At 39.9% G+C, this 20,548-nt stretch overlaps 1 protein-coding gene and 1 long non-coding RNA gene across 2 annotated transcripts in view; one reads left to right on the plus strand and one right to left on the minus strand.

Moving 5' to 3' along the window:
• Positions 1–20,548, minus strand: part of MDFIC (MyoD family inhibitor domain containing) — a 290,769-nt gene that overhangs the window by 217,398 nt on the left and 52,823 nt on the right. The gene's annotated exons all lie outside the window — the stretch shown is intronic.
• On the plus strand, positions 184–3,126 carry LOC144288539 (uncharacterized). Its single transcript, XR_013356426.1, has 2 exons — positions 184–274; positions 2,896–3,126. It is a non-coding gene; the product is annotated as an uncharacterized LOC144288539 (long non-coding RNA).

The raw sequence follows: 20,548 nt of genomic DNA on the forward strand, positions 1-20,548 counted from the left end.
GATGTAATATGTCTGTCAGTGGCCAGGGAAACCTGTTTCCTGAAAGCACTGGAAAGCCATTTTCACAAGGAAATAAGACCTGTAGCATTTGTTTTAGAAAAAGACCTGGCTGCTGTGTAAAGGATGAATTTGAAGCAAAGATCAGAATCTTGGCATGAATGGAATGAACAGCATGCATTCCAGAACCAGCGGAGTCCTGAACTGGACGGCTGGGGGTTGAGATGCTGAGAGGTGGAAGGCTGGGCTGCATCTCAGAGAGCTAAGGACCGGTTAGGTGAGGGCTGTCAGAAAGCTTTGATGATGACCCCCACCCCCTGCCCATCTTTGCTAGGGTCTGGAAGGACGATCTTTCACACCCTTGCACACTCACTGCACTTCACTCACTCACAGGCACCTTGTTGTTGAGACCACATTCAGTCCCTTTCTAATATCTCACCCCCAAATCTTGGACCTGGAGCTCTCTCCTTTCCACCCAGAAGGCCACAGCCCTTCCTGAACACACCTCTGTCTTGACAGGAAAAGGTCCTTACTTCTCCCCAGAATAATTCCAAATCTCATCCTCTGAGACAATTTCCTCACATCCCTCTTCTCCTCACCCCTGAGGACTTCTTTTTTATAAAATATTTATTGCCCTGGACAATTCTCCTTTCCAAATTTCCAGTGTTGCTGTCATTTCTCAGTTAAGCATGTCTCTCCCATGGGAGTTATAGCTGGAGCTACTTAAGTTAGCCTGGCTTCAGGGCTGTATTCCCCTCCCTGCACTGCTCTTTTGAGGAAGATCCATAACCAGAAAGTGGAGTCATACCTGAGAAATAGCAGCCCCAACAAATCACAAGATCTATTGATACCACAACAGTCCTCAACTTCATTCTTGGTCCAAAATTTCTTAGAGTCCTAGAGAAATCAAAAGAAACTTGTAGTATCTGAGATTTAGGACACATTACACAGTGCCAGGTATTATGATAAATGCATCAAATATTTTATTTAACCCTGTAATAATTCTGTGAGATATGAGGCTTAGAAAGTTTCATCACCTTGCCCTAAGTCATGCAGAATCATTTAATTTACAGTGTTTCTTCATCTCCTATAATAATCTTTTTTTTTTTCTCTTGAGAAAACCTCATCCAATATGTTCATTTCTTCTACCAACCCATATAGATTTTGGGTATATTTACATAGCCATTAGTTAAGTGAAATATAATTCAAAAGTTTTGTTGCCTTTTTGCTCATTCATTCAATGACAAATGTAGTATACCTGCTACTGTGCTAGTCAGTAGAATTCAAAGATGAATAACAACACCTGCAGTAAAGGAGCTTTCAGCTTCCCATTGTGGATGAAGACGGGCCCACAAGCATAACAAACCACAATTTCCAAACCTCAGCAATAAATGGGAAGACTTCTATACATGACATTGAATAGAATCTTTATAATGGATAGATTAGTTGAGTCGCTTTCCTCTGCCTTCTCAAGCATATGCCTTCCCATATACCTTGTCTCTTTATTCACTGTCTGGCTTTGCCAAAATATCCAGTCAATCTGGCCATACTGGCTGCTTAACATTCAGTTGAGAGCTGACAGCCAAGGAGTTTGTCTAGATATTTGACTTAACTGAGCAAACCTGACTCTTAAGAAAATATCCAAGAGCCCAAGGGAATCTCCAGCAGAGTCCGATTCCATTGGTTGCACATAGCCAGTACATGGAATTTCTACAAAGAATTATTATTCCCCCTGAGAGTTTAAAGCACCCTCTGTACATTTATTTTAGAGTAGAAGCCCGTTATCAGGGTCCTGGCTATGTTCTTTACAGAGCTATGACATATTGAAGGTCTTCCATAAATGCCATTATTTTTAATATTAATGGTATGAGCAATAATGAGAAATAGTCATGACTGTACATGCTGCCTAAGGAGAAGAAACTATGCTGAATATCCAAGAAAGTAATTATAAGAGTGTAGTTTACTTTAAATGAATTTATTCATGTTGTCATGTATTTGCTTTGCTTGTGTTTGCACACTGCAGCAGGCTATAGTCCCAAAGTCCAATACTAATAATAAAAAAAAATACAACTCAGCCTTTGACTGATCTGCAGATAAGGTGAGGGAAATGTCTAGGAGAATCAGAGATGGGCAATTAGCAGAGAGAAAATCAAAATCGTTCCTAGGCCAGGAAACGTGCCCGGTAGACAGCCACATTTACACAGCTTCACTCCATCTCCATCTGCAGAGACACTGCTTCGTGGCTCAGAGAATGCTCCAATTCCAAGTGTTTCAGGCTTAACTAAAAGACCCACCACGCTGTCCTAGGCAGTGGAAACCCCCTGCTTTCATAACCCTGCACAGAGCACTGACTCTCTTCTTTCAAAGGAGGCATTAGGTAGCAGGAAATTAAGAGTGAAAGAAGAAGGGAGAGGAGGCGGTGCCTGGGTGGCTTCATTGGTTAAGCGACTGACTCTTGGTTTTGGCTCAGGTTCTGATCTCTCAAGTCATGAGATCTCTCTCTCTCTCTCTCTCTACCACCCCCCCCCCCCATAAATAAATAAATATTAACAAAAAAAAAAAAAAGAGTGAAGAAAAATGGGATAACAGTCGCCAAAATATGTTCAGATGTTTTTCTGAAATGAATAAAGACATTGCTAGCTGCATGAGCATTATCAATTTCCCCCATTCCTTCTTTACTCACAGAACATAGGTGGGTATTGAGAGAAAGAAGGGCAGAAATGCACTGAGTTAAAATACTGCATTGGTTTCCCTCGCTCCTAGGGGTGGCTACAATGACATAATTACGACCAGTGTTTCCACGTCAGAAAACATTTGTTAAGGAGTTCTGGGAGAATTTTGGCTTTACCAACACAAAATCTTTCTCCTTCTTACCTTTTCCTCCTGCCTGGAATACAGAAATGAAGCTGAAGATGTAGCAGCCTTCTAGTGACCATGAGGCAACAAACACAAGAATGAAAGCTGTATGCTAAAGAAAGGGGAGCAGGAAGATGGGATATTGGGTGTTGATGACATCTGACTTATTGCTAAGGGAGAAAAAGAAATCCCTCTTTGGTGAAGCCAATGTTATTCAGTTTCTATCACATTTAGCTGAATCCTAGATGATGGACAGAAAAAAAAAACCAAAAATGAAAACAGAAAGACAAAACACATCTGTATATTCACAGTGAAACTGTCTCTTGCATCTCTATTATGTATGGTTCAAATAAGGCTTAGGAATATTTTGACTGTGCTCCCTGAACGGGTGTGTGTGTGTGTGTGTGTGGTCATTGTTGTTCTCTATCTTCAACTCAGGGTAGAGAAGCCACATGTGGCCACATAAATAGCACACTGTACTTTAGTTGAGAAATCGAACACATAGAGAGATCTTAACCTGCCCAAACCCAGGAGTGGTCAGTCAAGCTCTGGCCAGATGGGGAGCGAAGCCTGAAGAAGTGAACGTACCTCTTCACTACAGCAACTGGGGCTCCTCTGCTCTCCCTCAGGGAATAATTAGTCACTCCATAATGTGAGCAAGGTTGTGTCCTCCCCTGGCAGCTGAGCAGGATTGGAGGGAAAGCAACCTCTCTTCTGAGTCCTCGGGGGCAGGGTGAGGAGGGATTGCAAGGGCCCTCCTCAACGTGCTCTGCTGAAGTAGTTCTTACAAAAGCAACTCCCTGATTCCTGTCACCCCAAGCATCCTTAATAAAAAGCTTGAACGAAAGCAAGAGGCCTGCAGAGAGGTGGACATAAAGGCTTCAATGATGGCATCGGAAACGGACAAGGCACCCATGGCTCTTTGGGGACAAGCACAGCACACGGACAACCTCTGCCTGCAATCCAAGGGCAGCAGCCATTGACAGGTCAGCCGCAAGGGACCCAGGGTGGATGTGTTGGAGAATTCGGCTCATTCGGTGCCAAGTGCCACTCCAAATTAAACACAACCTCATGCTCTTGTCTTCCTGCCAGCAGCAGGGTACAGCACGGTAACACTCCGAGGGAAGACTGCGCAGGCTCTCCGGATGCTGCAGAGACCCGGCAGGGGCACATGGGCACGCAGGCTGCCCAAGGGCTCCAGGGAGGCTTCCCACCTCAGCCCTGGCTACGCTGGCCCCAGGGAAGAGGCCCACCCTGAAGCCGACTTGTCACCTTCTTAGAACATGGGGTCCTTTCAATCCGTCTTTTCTACCCCACTCTTATTAGGTTCTTAAGTACACAAAATATTTTCCCACTCCCTGAATGACAGCAGCACAAGGGAGATGACAAATGGTAACTAACATGTGACTGGATAACAGGGCAGCATCAAAGACTAGTAGAGACTGCAGTGACCTGGAGAACCCTCTCCCCATCTACAGCTCACAGGCGCTACACAGCTCTGGCCCACGGCTACCATGCACGTCCTGCATTGCAAGAGACGCTGGTTCTTTCAAATAACTCCAGCAGTTTCTAAGGAAATCTCCACATTTTTAAACATAGTTTTGGTCAAAGCCGATCTGTGGGTTGGATCCAGCACACGGCCTGCCAATTGGAGATTTCACATTGAAAAAAGCCAAACACGTTAATCATTGTGATGAATGCTTATTACAGACAAAGTTTGTCTTTATATCTCAATCTGTTTACTCCTTTCCTGGTTCCCTGCATATCTTGAACTTCCAGGTTTACCTTTTGTCCTCTCCTCCCCCTCAACTTGGCTTTAATTAGTCGGGCTCAAGTGTTACCTGCCCCAGGATTATTTATACCTAAAAAGACTGCTGCAACTAAAAACCTAAGCAAAACAAAACAAAACAAAACAAGTCCTGAGGCACCTGGGTGGCTCAGGTGGTTAAGCGTCTGCCTTCGGCTCAGGTCATGATGAACGAGCCCCAACCCAGGCTCCTTGCTCTACAGAGAGTCTGCTTCTCCTTCTCCCTCAGCCCTCCCCCTGCTCATGCTCTCAATCAAATACATAAAATCTTAAAAAAAAAAAAAAAGAAAAAAAAAAAAGTCCTGCAAGACCCAAGCAAGGACTCTACAGGCAGTGCTTCAGAGGGATTTGGACAGGGTGGCTCAGTGCAGCACACCTCCTATCCCACAACATATCTTTAGCAACTCCTGCTGGGGCTTTATCACGTGAAGGTCACATATTCCCCACTGCATATCCAAACCCAGCCACAAATATTTATACACACCTGCAATAACTATGATTTCCCAAGCAGCAACATAAAAGATAAAATGACACCCCCAGAAGTGGCAGATAAGATTCAGTGAATATAAACTAGTTGACGTATTTTATGTTTGTTTCCTGGGTTGGGTTTCAGTTCAGTTTGTATCCACAGGAAATGTTATGATGGAAAATTTCACAACTGGCCCACAACTTACATTCCACCTTGGATCCAAGAACCAATTTCAGCAGATCAAATAGGAAATATAATACAGGAATTCTTTGGCTATATCTTCACATAAAAAATAATAATAATAAAACCTTACAGTCATATATTTCCTTAGAGTTTGCAAAGCACTTTCATATCCATAATCTCATTTGATCTAACAGGCTAGGAGAAGCACATAAAATAGTTTGTGAATATCAGCAAGTTCCTTCATTCAAATCATAGAGGAATTATTTTAAAAATTACCTTTTAAAAAGTTGTCAGAAGCAATGCACCATTAATTATAGAAAGTGGCTCAATCTCCATAGGAGTTAAGTATATGGTTAAAAAAAACAAGCATCTCAAGTAAACAGACAATGTTAGTTTCAAAAATGTGTCCACAAAATCTTTGTTAGCTCTCCTTTCAAAAGAGGGAGCTTAACTCTCTTGCTTGTGAGTGAATGCTGGACTTGGTGATTCACTTCTAATGAATAAATAGAGCATTGCACAAGTGGTCAAATGTCACCTGTAAGATTATGCTATAAAAAAAGAACCCTCCAATATCTGTCTCAGGTGCTCTTTTTTTGTCTTGAATCACTTACTCTGGGGAAGGCAATACCATATAATGAGGATGTTGGAAGTATCCTAAGGAAAGGCTCACATGATGAGGAACACAGGCTTCCAGCTAACAGCTAGGGAGAAACTAAAGTCTGCCAACAACCAGAGGAATAATCTGGTCTTTGAGCCTCCAAATAACTACATTCCTTGCCAACAGCTTTACTGTAACTTTATAGGAAACCCTGAGCCAGAACCACCCAGAGAAGTGACCACCCAGATAGGTCACTCTCATATTCCTGAACCTCAGAAACTTTGACATAATAAACATTTGTGTTTCAAACTGCTAAGTTTTGGGCATTTTGTTCCACAGCAATAGATAATACATGGAGTAATAATTGATACTGGTACAACTGGGAACTCCTCTGGAAAAAAGATAAAACTTGAATCCATACTTTTTCCTGTTGACCAGGATACATTCTAAATAGATCAAAGATTTACATGGAAAATATAAAATTTTCTAAACTATTACCAAAAGCCATGAGCTGATTCCTTTAAACCAATGTTTCTCCATGTCAGCACTTTTGACGTTTCAGGCTAGATAATTCCTTATTGGAGAATATTTTCTTGTGCATTACAGGACAGTTGGCAGCATCTCTGGCCCCTACCCCTGAGATACCTGGAAGCCCTGCCTGTCCAGTTGTGACAATTAAAAGTGTCTTCAGACATTACAGCTGGAGGAGAAAAGGGTCTCTCTGATCATGATAAAAAGACAACACAAGCTGGAGAAAAAAAAATACTTGCAACTCATACCACAGGCAAAATGATTTTTAGGAAAAAAAAATATAAATGGCCCCTAACCATATGAAATGATACTCATTCAAAATAAGAGAAATTCAAATCAAAACTAAACTGAGATACCTTTTTTAAAAACTTTCAAATTGGCAAAAAGAACCCAAGTCTGACAATACACTTTCTTTTCGTGCTGGGAAGACGAGAGACAGACTCTCATACATTCCTGGTGGGAGTACTGAATGGTTCAGGTCCCATGGAATGCGACTTAGTATTATCTTCCAAAATTAGAAATGTATTTATCCTTTGGCCCAGCCATTCTATTTCTAGGAATATATCTTATAGATATGCCTATTCTTACCTTGTACCATGATGATGGAATTGACGCTAGCATATGGCTGCCCAGTCAGACACTGCATTTCCCATCCTCCTCTGTAGCTAGTGGCAGCTCTATCACTAAATATTTGCCACTGGAATGTGACTAAATGAGACATTTGGCATTTCGTGGTCTGGGTCCTCACATGTTGGGCATGTACGTCTCCATGATCTTCTTTTCTTTCCTGTGACATGAAATATGGATGCATCCATGATCCAGTTTCAATCATGCAGACCAAGACCTTGAGACAAGCCAGAGGAATAAGACAGAAGGAACCTAGACCTTTGTTATGGACAGTTTGTGTTCCCTCAAAATTCATAGGTTGAAATCCCAACCCCGAATATCACGGTACTATAAGGTGGGACTTTCAGGGGTGATTAGGTCATGTGGGTAGGGTCTTCATGAATGAAATTAGTGCTCTTATTTAAAAAAGGGGCCTAACAGAGATCCCTCATCCTCCTCTGCCATGTGAGGACACAGCATGAAGATTTCTAGCCATGAATCAGGAAGCAGGTTCTTACTAGATGCTGAATCTGTGATGCACTGATCTTGGACTCCTTACTCCAGAACTATAAGAAATAGATATGTCTGTTGGGGCACCTGGGTGGCTTAGTGGCTGAGCGTCTGCCTTTGGCTCAGGTTATGAGCCTGGGTTCCTGGGATTGAGTCCCACATCGGGCTCCCCGTGGAGTCTGCTTCTTTCTCTGCCTGTGTTTCTGCCTCTCTCTCTCATGAATGAGTAAGTAAAATCTTAAAAAAAGAAAAAAAAAAGAAATAGATGTTTGTTGTTAAAGCCACCCAGTCTATGGCAGTTTGTTATAGCAGTCCCAATGGACTGAGATACACCTGAATGATCACAAAGAATAGACCACCACCAAACTGAACTCTCTTTACACTACTCTCAAGGCTGTTGCATGAAGGAAATAACCTTAAGACATTGTATATCTGGATCTTTTCCTTAGGGTACCTTAACCTTTATGCTGCTATACCCTGGCCCACATAAGAAATGATTATGGAGAAGGTTATTTTCTTCAATGTTGTGAGACATTATAAAAGACTGGACACAGTCCATGTTTCCATTAGCAAAGGGCTGGTTATACAAGCTATGGCATATCTACAAGATGAAGTACCATGCAAGTATTTAAAAAGTGGAGAAGCCCTCTCCATATTCAAATCAGTGGACCTCCAGGCCATACTGTGAAGTGAAAAACACAGTGCAAAGCATTGCTCTCCAATAAGAGTATACCTCTCTGATACTGGGCTCAGCCATGTGATATGCTATAGCCACTGAAATAATGTGATGCTTGTTATGTCTGAGCTTCCTGAAGCAGCGTGAATTTCCACCAGCTTCTTGCTCCAGCTCTCTAACATAAGAAGAGCAGGTTTCAGCAACTGCAACTGCTCCCTTGGCCTGGGTCCCAGAAAAAGAAGACCTGGGAAGCCAACCTGCAGATAGGCCAGGAACAGGGCTGCAGGTGGCACAGAGAAGCCTGTATACTCAGGTGAGGGAGAAAGGAAAGTATGCTCTGATAGTCCCTGAAGTCCAAAGTTTGTTTGTATTTACACAGGATAATTTGGTAAAAATATGATAAGCCATCTTTTATGTAAAAAAAAGGGGGGGATTCATCAGAATACATATCATAATTGCATTTATTTCCATTAAAAAGCACTGGAGGGATGTAAAATAAACCAATGACATTTTTTTATATTATTGTAATGACACCAGCCAAAGCTATTACAAACTCTTCACTGTATCTATTTCTAGTTTTTATCCTGTATTTTTAAATAAAAATGGAATCATATAGCACATAACTATTTTGTAACCTTTCTCTTCCAGTTAGTAGTCTATGAAGGCCACTTCCCAAATTCACAGTAAGCATTTTAATACACAATGCCCAGGTTACTGATTTGGTTTTATTCTCACATATTGTAGAAAGTCCCAGCAGAGGTCTGTGCAGAGTCACCAGGCATCTACAATATGGGGCCAATCTTCCAATGTCTGCAGGTCATCCTGTTTAACTAAGCCTGGCTCTGCTAGGATATGTGTGTGAGGGACCACGTGAGCTCTTGACTACAAAGCCAGATGAGCGCCAGAGGCCCATGCATAGTACTAGCGGTAGGAGAGGCAGGAGGGATTCTGGTCATGTTTTATACTTGGGCAGTATCTTCCTTCAAAGTATTGATAAGGCCACAGGCAAGTGTTTTCTTCAAGATGGTTTCTTTGTTACTATAAGATCAGAAATTTTTATCCCAAGCCAAATTGGAAGTCACTGGAAAAAAAATTTCACCAGAAGATTCTGAGAATATTTCTGCTTTCCCAAGAGAAGAGTATCTTAAGAAGGTATGCTAAGAACAGTAGGAAATTGGTTATTTGGATTGAAGGTTTTCTATCACTCAGCAAAGCACAAGGTCACGCAGCTGAAGGGCAGGGCTTCTGGTACCCCTGCCAGGGTGCTGGCATGAAACCACAATGCCTCTGTCCCAACAGCATCTTACTGAACCGCAGTTTATAGCTTTACTGCTATAGCACAGATCACTTCTAATTTAACACATATCACATTTGCACCAACAGCGAAAAGAAGGACATTGTGATAGCATGGATGTGTGTGTTTTAAATAATATAAACTAAAATCTACACGTAACATTCATTTGTTGGAATGCAGCACCGATGTACCCAATGGAGGGAATTACTGTCAGGGTGCGTTTCTTATTCCTCTAAAGATCCAGGGACTCGACTCAACTGGCCTGGAGGAGGGGGGTCCCTGCAGACTTTCCAGTGCTTTAGAAGCCCCAAGGCAGAATTTTCAATGCCAGAAGGTGATTTCGAGGGCTATATTAGCCCATAAGCATGCCCATGAGGACTAATGAGAACACTGTAAGATAAAAAAAAAATATATTATAAAAGACAAGGTGAAGATGAAACAGATTCAGACTTCTCTGGCAGGTCTAAATAATTTAAAAGCACAAAGCACGGGCTTCTAGGACGGGTTAAGCACATCCAGCTGTGAATGAGAAGACCTATGTTTTATGACTTTAACATTTTGGATGGTAACAAAGAAGGAGGGATTGCAAGCTATTCATGAAGAGCAGACAAGAGAATGCTGGATTCTTGCTCTTTACAGACAAAGGAGGCAATGACAGGAGGATGGCTGATAAAGCTAGAAATAGCTACTCAACTAAACAAAGAAGGGAAAGAAGGAAAAAGGACCTTTCCAAAGAGCCTTTACCACTATGCTCCACTGGAAGAGAGGGTGCAGCGAAGCAGCCTAACGCATATGTGCCTTACATCTGCTGCATTAGAGTGATACGTGGTATGCCACTGTGGGCACATGGTTTAACTATGAACATGGCATTAGTGAGAACTGTATAACTGGATTTTGTGGAGCCAAGATTTCCAGATTTAACTTTTGCTTTTATACCTCAAGAGTATTCTAGGAAATATGAAACTCAAGTGGGAATATTATGGGGTAAGGGTAACTGTAGTAGGAGGAGCTGGGATGCCACCATTGCTGCCATCAGTTGGTAGAGCCAAATGCCCTGAAGGAGCAGAAAAGCAGCTGGGAAGGGATAAAGCAGGAGTAGAGACAGCTTCAACTCAGGCTGAGATCCCTGCCTTAGATGATAATGATGGAGAGGAGGGGAAAATGCTAATGACAAGAATGAGGAAGATACACATGACTTTCTCAGTTGCCCATCCAACAATTTCAGCACTATTTGCCCAGTATCGTAGGTAATAGAGATCGCACTTTTAGGATTGTACCACTGGGGGATGGGGGGAAAGCTGTGAAATGTGCTCCCAACGTGGGCCAAATTTATGACGTTAATCTTTGAATGCCCCATGTCCAATATCATCATGTCTGAATGGTTGCTCTGAACCTCTTCACCAGCACTGTCAGTTTTACATCAATGTATTTTAAAGTTGGCATCCTTAGTACTTGAGCTAGTTAATACTTGTAGTATGGTTTTTCTGTAGGGTAATCCTGTCTTGACAACCTTCTGAAGCTCATGGAAGGAGGTAATGTCCCTACAAGTGTTTAGTATTTATGAACCCAGGGCCCTCTCTGGCTAAGAGTAATATTGACTCTATAATAAAGCCAAAAGGTAAAAACTCATTTTTCTTGAAGAAGACATGTCTCGTAAAGTTGTTACGAGTTATTGGTTGATGTGGGGGCCATCAGAATGAAAACTTGATTTAAGTAAAAGGGTACTATTTCACTGCCATATATTTTAATCACCTCCATCAATATTGTTGGCCAGGTAATCTTACTATTTCTTATTTTTTTTGTCTGCATTGTATTATTATTATTATTATTATCATTACTAATTGAGCCATACTGAATGCATATATTGCCAATTATACTTTGGAGATAGAAATCTAATGATTTGACAATTGTATAGAAGCACTACCTTCTGAATTGTCAAGCCATACTTAATTCATTAATGCTCCAATGTGACAGGAGCTATATGTGTTAATGCTACATAGAGTGTGAGATATGAGCCAAACACCAAAGGAACTCATGAGTTCTTTGCCTCCTAGCCTGGAACTGGCCAAACCATGTTAAGAAACTACTTTTGTTGCGGAGACAGCTGTTATGGATGCTATTATTCAGTTTCATCAAGTACTACAGGCGCCATTATTAAAGCTGAATGTTGTGTATATATATTCCAAGATATCAGAAAAATATAACAGAATTGCTAAAAGATATGAAGACTCAAACTGGCGCTTTAAACGATTTCTCTCCTTCAATGATTGGCTAAATGCCTGGACTGGAAGAGGATTTCCAGTCAACTAACAAAGGTCTTTGTTTTGGGCTTCTTTTTCTCATAACAATATTGATCTTGTTCTGTTGTCTTTTCTGGTGTCTCCCTGCCTGTTGCTGAGGCTCTCTCTCACTGCCCTAACTCCCAGCCCACACAGGTTCCCTTCAACTCAAGGAGAGTCACGCATGCTGTCTACCTTGGATTCAGCTGCCTCTTCTTTTCATAACTCCTGTACAGAAATTCCCCAGCTGACTAGTGTTGACCCATCGGTGGGGACATCTCCAGTATACCCCTATTCAGCAGGAAGAAGTTATGGAAGATGACTTTCTACCCTCAGCAACCTTAAAGATTTAAGGGTCAAAACTGTTCAGCAGGAAGAACCATGAGAATAAAGGCAAGAAACATGTAGATGTAAATTAAATTTCCTTACAACTTGCAGCCCATTGATAAATACCTGAGAGAAGCAGACTGGGATACTCCTCAACAAACGCCTGGCTGCCTTAATGTTGACATTTTGCTACAGACTAAAAAACAACCTCTGCTTGACAAGAGCCAGGCCTCCAGGATCCCATAAGTCTTCTTTAACATATGGAAATCCCTTTAGAGACTTCTGTTATCTTTACTCCACCCCCCCCCAACTTAAAAGTATGTAATCAACCCGCTCCTCACAATCACAGTGCAACTCTTTCTACCCATGGTCCTGTCCCTATGCTATAATAAAAAGCACCTTTTGCACCGAAAAAAAATAAAATTAAATAAAGGTCTGTACCCTACTGTTCATTTTTCTCAGGTCATATTCAATCAAATGCCAAAGTGTCCACTTTTCTCAGGTCATATTCAATCGAATGCAAATTATTTCCTTAAACATTTCTGATGGGAGGGGTTTCCTTTGGCCATTTCAGCTGGGACTCTTTCAGGGGTCACTTGTTTTCTGTTCGTTCCTCTGTGTTCACTTGTTGTAAGCATTTGCTGCATCATTTCCTCCTGTGACATTTCCACTTTGCAATTCTTGTTCTTTTTGTATGAGCAGCTGCCAAGTTTTTGACTACTTAGCACCTGCCATCCATGGATCTCAACCACTTTTTTAAACTCTTAGTTTCACAGGACTTACTATATATTATACACTATTGTATAACAGTATATAATGTATGTAGAACAGTATACAATATAGCATGTATAGATTGTATACAATAATGTATATAATACACAATGTTTAATATATAAGTTCTATGAATATGTATACACACATTATATATATATATACACATAAATCTTTGTTGTAAAATAAGATAACATTTACCATTTTACCAATTTTTAAGTGTTCAGTTCAGCAGCATTAAGTACATGCACAATCTTGTGCGACTATCACCACTATTTACTTCCAGAACTTCTTCATCATCCCAAATAGAAACTCCACATCCATTAGACAATAGCTCCCCATTCCACCCCTCCCTGCAGCCCCTGGAAACTCCTACTTTATTTTATTTTCAAACCACTTTTTGCATATTTACTTGATAGAGAGAAAGAGAAATCACTCCTCATTCATGGAAGAACTGGCAGCCACCACCGGGCACCAGGCCTGGAAAAGACTTAACACAGGGTCAATTGTCCTCAGACCCTGGCTTCCTTGTCCTGCTCCTCTCTCCATGCCCCTCTACTCAGAAAAAAGCTGGGCCCCTGTGCTGCCCTATGTCTGCCCTCAACCAAGAGAAGAATGTTCCATTCATACCCATGGTTCCTAAGCCAGCAATCTCTCCTCTGGGTCCCGCTCTACTGCTACTCAAGCTTCCATTTCTACTGACAGAAGAATGGGACGAAATAACTCACCCGCAGTGTGGACAGCTTACTATGTAAGCAAGTAAGAGCCTACCTGAAGCACATGGATTGTCCAGGGTGTTTGTGTTTTCAGGAAGAATGTTTGTTTATGAGCACCAAGCAAAGTGCTCTACCCTCAGGACATATACTAGGAGCTAAGAAAGTGCTTAGAGCCCTTCAAAGGAAGTGCAAATAAATCATTTCTGGGTCGGTATCCTTGGAGTGCTATTTCTGCCAGCAATACTGGCAGAGTATGGGGGAGGCTGTAGGTGTAGAATAGTAAAAAAAAATCTGTACCCCTGCTGTGGGCGGGGTGAGGGAGGAGTTCACAGGTATCCTTTGAAACTTGGTCCCTGACAGCTGAGGTATTCACTTACATCTTCCTACCAGCGAGTCATGCTTCCATCTTCCAGTCATACTACATTTTAAAGAGAAAAATGCAAATCACAAAAATCTCATTAAGTAAAAATTAGAATAACTTCTATGCAATAAGAACAGTATTTTTCTTACAATATTGTAGAATATATATATGATCTATATACAAATTTAATATTGATCTATCAGCAGAGTATGAATATAATATTGATAATCAGTATGGCAAGAATATCATATTGGTATGTATATCAGGGCTAGGGGGGTTCTCACATATAAAAGTCAAGGATAAGATTTTGGTGCTTCAGAGCAGGGCAGATACCACGTAGAAGACCCAAGCTAATGCAAAGCTCTTGACTGAGATACAAAATTGTAAAGCGAGGTTTTGTGGGAAGGAAAAGGAAAAATAATTTTCTACCTTCTTCTGGCATATTAGGGACCAAGCCTAAAAACTTAATTCATAGTTTTTTCCCATTAATTTAGAAATGATAATTCTTTTGACCAGAAAAGCCCCTGGCCACATTACCCTAAGGAGAGAGAAGAAGGCTCTCAAAAGGAAGGAGAGCCCAAAATTGGCCCTATCCTGTCCCAAGGCATCATTGGATTTAAAAAAAAGAGTGAGGGAGAGCCTGGAAGTTGGGGCCTGGGTGCTGCTTCCCACTCTGCCAGGAGCAGGTACAGGGAACTTTAGAAAGTGTCCACTGATAGAAACATCACACAAAACACAAATGCCAGCTGCATCTTAAATGCTCAAATTTTCTAGTCTCCACAAGAAAAGGTAAAAAGAAGTACGTGGAATTAATGTTAATAATATATTTTAATCAAACCAATATAACCAAAAAATTATTTTGGCATATAATCAACATAAACTTTCTAGGGAGACATTTTATATTTTTATTACTGTCTTTGAAATCCAGTATGTATCCTTTACATACAGACCAGTCATCTTTCAAGTACAGTTGTTCTTTGAGCAACCTGGGTTTGAACTATACGGGTTTGCTTATACATGGATTATATTTTTTTACACTACTTATTTTTTTCTTATGATCTTCTCAACAATATTTTCTTTTCTCTATATTACTCTTTCAGAAGAATACAGTATATATAATACATTAACATACAAAACATGTACTGATTGACCATGTTATCATTAAGGCTTCTGGTCAACAGTAGGCTGTCAGTAGTTAAGTTTTGGGGGAGTTAAAAGTTATACTCAGATTTTCAACTGCATGGTGCATCAATGACCTCACCTTTCTATTGTTCAAGGGTCAATTGTATTCAGTAGGTGCATGTGCCTGGGTGGCTCAGTCAGTAAAAAATCAGATTCTTGATTTTGTGAGATCAAGCCCTGGGTCAGGCTCCCTGCTCAGCAGGAAGGTTGCTTGAGATTCTCTCTCCCTCTGCTCCTCTTTCCTCTAAAATAAACAAATAAATCTTTAAAAAATATAATAGGTGCATGTGGCCAGTGGCCACAGTATTGGATAGCACAGCTTGAATGTCTTAAGATACAGATGAAAGCACTGGAAAGCACCAGTTCTCTGTTTGATTCAATGACCTAAATGACATAGCATCAGGAGTATGAAGGTGGCTGAGGGAAGAGGAAAATGAAATGAGATTTAAGCAATGCTATGGATCCTCCCGCCATCTTCACTAGGGCTTGTGGGCATCTAGAAACTTCTAGAAGGATATGGTCACTGCTCTAGTGACCAAATACAGAATACCCAGTTTTGAGGAAGAGTCAGAGCCTGGGCCAAGAACAAGAGGGAATTTAGAGTTGTAGTTTCAAGGTCAGGACAAATGGCTAAGGTCATGGGCCAAAAAAGATCAGTCCCACTTCAGTAGAAAAGACTACATCGGGTCCAGAGGAAAGAAAGTTGAAGCCTCTTTTCTCTTGTTTAATCCAAATCCCCACCTAACACATCACTTGCTTATTTATTCAACCAATATGGATATAAGGTCTGCTTGGTAAAGGCCACTGATCTTGGTATTGGGCACTGAGGGGTAAAAAAAAGAAAAAAAAATTAGAAAAGTCCTTCCCTAATGGAAATTACATTCTAGCTGAGGGAGAAAAAAATTGAAAAGGAAAAACAATAGGCAAAATACAGAGGGTGTTAGATAATAGTAAGAACTGTGGGAAAACATAAAAAAATAAATAAAGCTGGATGGGAGGATGGGCAGTGGGGGGATATGTAATTTTAAATAAGTTGATCAGGGAAGGAGCTGGGCAGAGGAATGGGAAATCTTAGAGATGGAATATTTGAATTATTTTTTCTTTTCTTGATACCCAAGGTGGGGGCAAGGTCAGAGGAGGGCTAAAAAAGGAGATCAAAACACTTAGGAGAAATAAATTGCCTTATATTTGGTACATCTGTGGATAGTGTGATAATATATGGCTTTTAAAGTCATATATTTATGTGGAGAAGGCTGATAGTATGTATTACAAACTATTAACTGTGCTTATCTCTGGGGATTATGATGAACTTATTATGATTGTACATTTCCCCATTTTCCAGATTTTCTATGATCAACATAACTTTAATCAAAGGAGGTGGAAGCCCTCAGTAACACTGTTTATGGAGAAAAGAAATAAAAATAAAGCCAGCTCCCTCTGCCATCTGCTAATATTGGTATAACTGAAGTATCTTAACGTAATATGAAATTCTGAATTCAGTATCACTTGCTGTGTTCTCTCCGGAACTGCCACTCTAGCAATCCTTTCTTTAGACTTTTATCTAATTTTCTTTTCTTTTTCCTTAATCCCAATGTGTTTAACTGGAATCTTCCCGTTGCATTTTTCTGATCTTCAGCATCTAGCATCTTACTGTGCTGTGTCTTTTCAGAAACACTGACAGATTTCCATTGTGATGCACACTCACTGCCCTCTGTACAGACTCCGTGGTTGTGACATCTATCCCAGTCTGCCTCACCATCTCTTGGTGTGCTTTCTTCTGGAAACTTCTTATGTGGATACACTCCCCAAAGACATTCCAAAAACTGCCATCTGGAACATTTAACATTGTCAGCACATTGCTTCATATAGATTTATTTGCAAGATCACCAATGACACTGAAGAAACAGAGCCCACTGAAGGGTTGTTTGGGTTTTTTTCTAACTTTTTGAAAGAGAAGTCATATACAAACTGAAACAACCAGAAATGCCACTCCTTTGAAGTGATATCATTTAATGCTAATAGAATATCCTGATCGCCAATAAACCTCTGAGAATACAAATATTCTGATGAATGTATAAGCTTGGACTGACATCTCGTTAACCTGTTGATCTTTACATTAACTCATGCTAGTACACAGGAATTTCAGGAGTTCACTTTTTAACCAGGTTGAAAATATAGAAGATTAATGCAGCTAATATTTTAATCAGAACTGTAATATATAAGGTACTGAAAATCCATACTTTCAAAAACAATTATGAACACTTGGCAAAGTGCTTATCATTTTTTTTTCTGTCTTTGTCTTCTTTTCAATTGAGATAGGATTTATATATAAAGAAGTTTTGGGGTATGTGGTTGGCTCAGTCAGTTGAGCATCTGACTTGGTTTCAGCTCAGGTCATGATCTTGGCATCTTGGGACTGAGCCCTACGTCAGTCTCCACATTCAGCAGGGAGTCTGCTTGAGATTCTTTCCCCTTGCTGCCACCTCCCTGCACCAGACTCTCTCAGATAAATAGATCTTTAAAAAAAAAATTAGTTTCAAGTGTACAACATGATTTGATATTTGTATATACTGTGAAATGTTCTCCACAGCAAGTCTGGTTAATGTCCATTTCCATATATATTTAAATTTTTTTTTCTGGTTTTGAAAAATTTTAGGATTTATTTTCTAAGTTTCTTAGGAAACAAAATGTACAATACAGTATTATTGTTAACTATAGTTCACCATACTGTACACACATCTCTTACTTTATTATTAGAAGTTTGTATCCATCTCACAGCAGCAATATGTCCCTTTCCTAAAAGTCTTTGTTTCAAATGAGAACTCTACTAGGAAATATATAACCAAGAATGACATATTTTGGACAACTGAGAACAGTTTCTTGTAAATGTTAGGGGCTCAAAGAGGCTTAGAATCCTGAATCTTCCCACTAATCCCTATTCCCTTTTAGGGCTTTATACAGGGAACTTGTACACAGAAAACATTAGCCAAATGGGAAACAAATTACCACTTTCACAAATAAGGACCTAATGCAAGAGGGTATATCTTCTCTCCCTACAGTGGAATTACACTAGAAACATCTAACAAAATAGAACTAGAAAAATCCCCATTTATGGAAAATTAAGCTTTTAACAAAATTAAATACTCATGTGTAACTAACACCGAACTAAAATTTAAAAATTTTTAAGGCTGGAAATAGGAAGAAACATCCTTCAACTAATAAAGGATATCTATAAAAATGCCTAGTACAAGTATCTTAAGTTATTATTGAAAGCTTTCTGAGGTTGGGAATGAGACAAATATGTCTACTGTCAATATTGTCCGGGCACTCCTAGTCAATTGGTATCTATAAAAAAAATTCTGAGGGAAGAATTAAAACTATTAATATACAAAAAAAAATATATTTCTATGTGTAAGCAAAAAATAAATTATAGACTTTTAAAATAATGCCACTTGAAACAGTGACAAAAAGCACTGTATCTCTAGGAAAAGATTTAACAAAAACATCAAGGTATCTGCAAAGAAAACCTCAGAACAGTACTGAATAAAATTAAAGGAAATCTAAATTAGTGGAACCATATGAATTTTCATGTTAGATGACTATTATAAAAATTTTAATTTTGCTCAAGCTCCAATATGGATTCAATCTAATCTAAAAAATCTGAACAATATTTTTGTGTGCTAATGAGGTGATTTAATTTTTTTTAATTAAATATTTTATTTATTTATTCATGCGAGACACACACACACAGAGGCAAAGACACAGGCAGAAGGAGAAGCAGGCTCCATGCAGGGAGCCTGATGCGGGACTCAATCCCAGGACCCCGGGATCATGCCCTGAACCAAATGCAGATGGTTAACCACTAAGCCACCCAGGCATCCTGATTTAAAAATTTATATGGAAATGGAGAGGACCTAGGATAATTAACACAATTATAGACAATAACAAACAATAATGAAGTTAGAAGGCTCACAATACCAAAAATCAAGACTTGTTAAGCTTCAATAATAAGAGCAGTATGATACAGGTCTAAGCTCAGACAAATTGACCATGAAACAATTTATAAACTCCAACAGTAGATCTGTCTAAATATAGTCACTTGATACATGATGCTGCAGTACAGTGAGAGCAAGAATGGTCTTTCCAATAATGATGCTGGGTCATATTTGGATATTCATATGGAGAAAGGAATGAATCTTGATTCCTCCCAAGAATAATTTTGGGTGAATTTTTAAGCTCTAAACATAAGAAGGAAAACAACGAAATTTCTAGAAGACAACAATAGGGCTTATCTTCCTGAACTTGGAAAGGCACAGTTCTCTTCAACTACATACCAAAAAAAAAAAAAAATCACAAGCTATAAACAAAAAAATCAATATACTAGACAATATTAAAACTAATGGTTAACTATCTATCAAAAAAAAAAAAAAAACTATTGGAAAAAAAACACAAGGCACAAAGTAGAGAAACCTGTGATACCAGTATTCAAAAAAAGATAACAGAAAGAAAAAATGGAACACATATACATTGCTGGTGGAAAGTAAATTGCTACAATCACTTTGGAAAACTATTCAGCAGCTTCTACTTTAACACGAACATTTAAATTCACTACAAACATCCAACAGAAATGTACATTTGTATGCAGAGATGAGTAAACTCATGCTTGGGATAAAATGTTTTTGCTGTTTGTGCAAATCCGTCCTCCTTCTTAAGTCCAGTTTTAAGTCACATTTCTGCTCTGCCATCCTTTTTTTTGTTTTTCTTAAAGATTTTATTTATTTGTTCATGAGAGAGACAGAGAGAGAGGAAGAAACACAGACAGAGGGAGAAGCAGGTTCTATGCGGGGAGCCCAATGCTGAGTCACCCAAGCATCCCATCTGTTCTGACATCTTTAGTTTCTTGGCCTCCTTGATTCAAGATGTCTAAAGAAGAGATTACATCCCAAGTCAATGTCCAGAGGTAGTGAAGGCAGTAAAAGGACTTTCTCATTTCTGTGTTTCTTCAAGATTAAGGAAAACTTTTCCCAGAAACATAGATCCCACTCCATTCCACCCCTTCTTTAAACCAACTTGGCCTTGTACCTTGCTGACCCTAATTGCTTTGTATTCCCCTGCCTCAATGAACCAAGGCAACATGGCAGCTTCAGGGGCTAGGGATCTTTCATGCCTTCCCTGAAAGAAATGTCTATAAGGAAGAGTGTGGATCCTAGAAAAATGAGAGTCCTCTAAAGAAGGAAGGAGAAGCCATGGCTATGCACAGTCAACCCAGTCTACTGCACTTTCCAAGTTGTGGATGTGTCAGTGTTATAGAGCACACCTCTCTTTGTGTTGCTTTGATACTCCTACCCCCACCCTAGCCTGTCACCACCCTCAGCACCTAGGGCC

Source organism: Canis aureus, chromosome 18, assembly GCF_053574225.1.
Source record: "Canis aureus isolate CA01 chromosome 18, VMU_Caureus_v.1.0, whole genome shotgun sequence".
In the NCBI taxonomy this organism is placed as follows: Eukaryota; Metazoa; Chordata; class Mammalia; order Carnivora; family Canidae; genus Canis; species Canis aureus.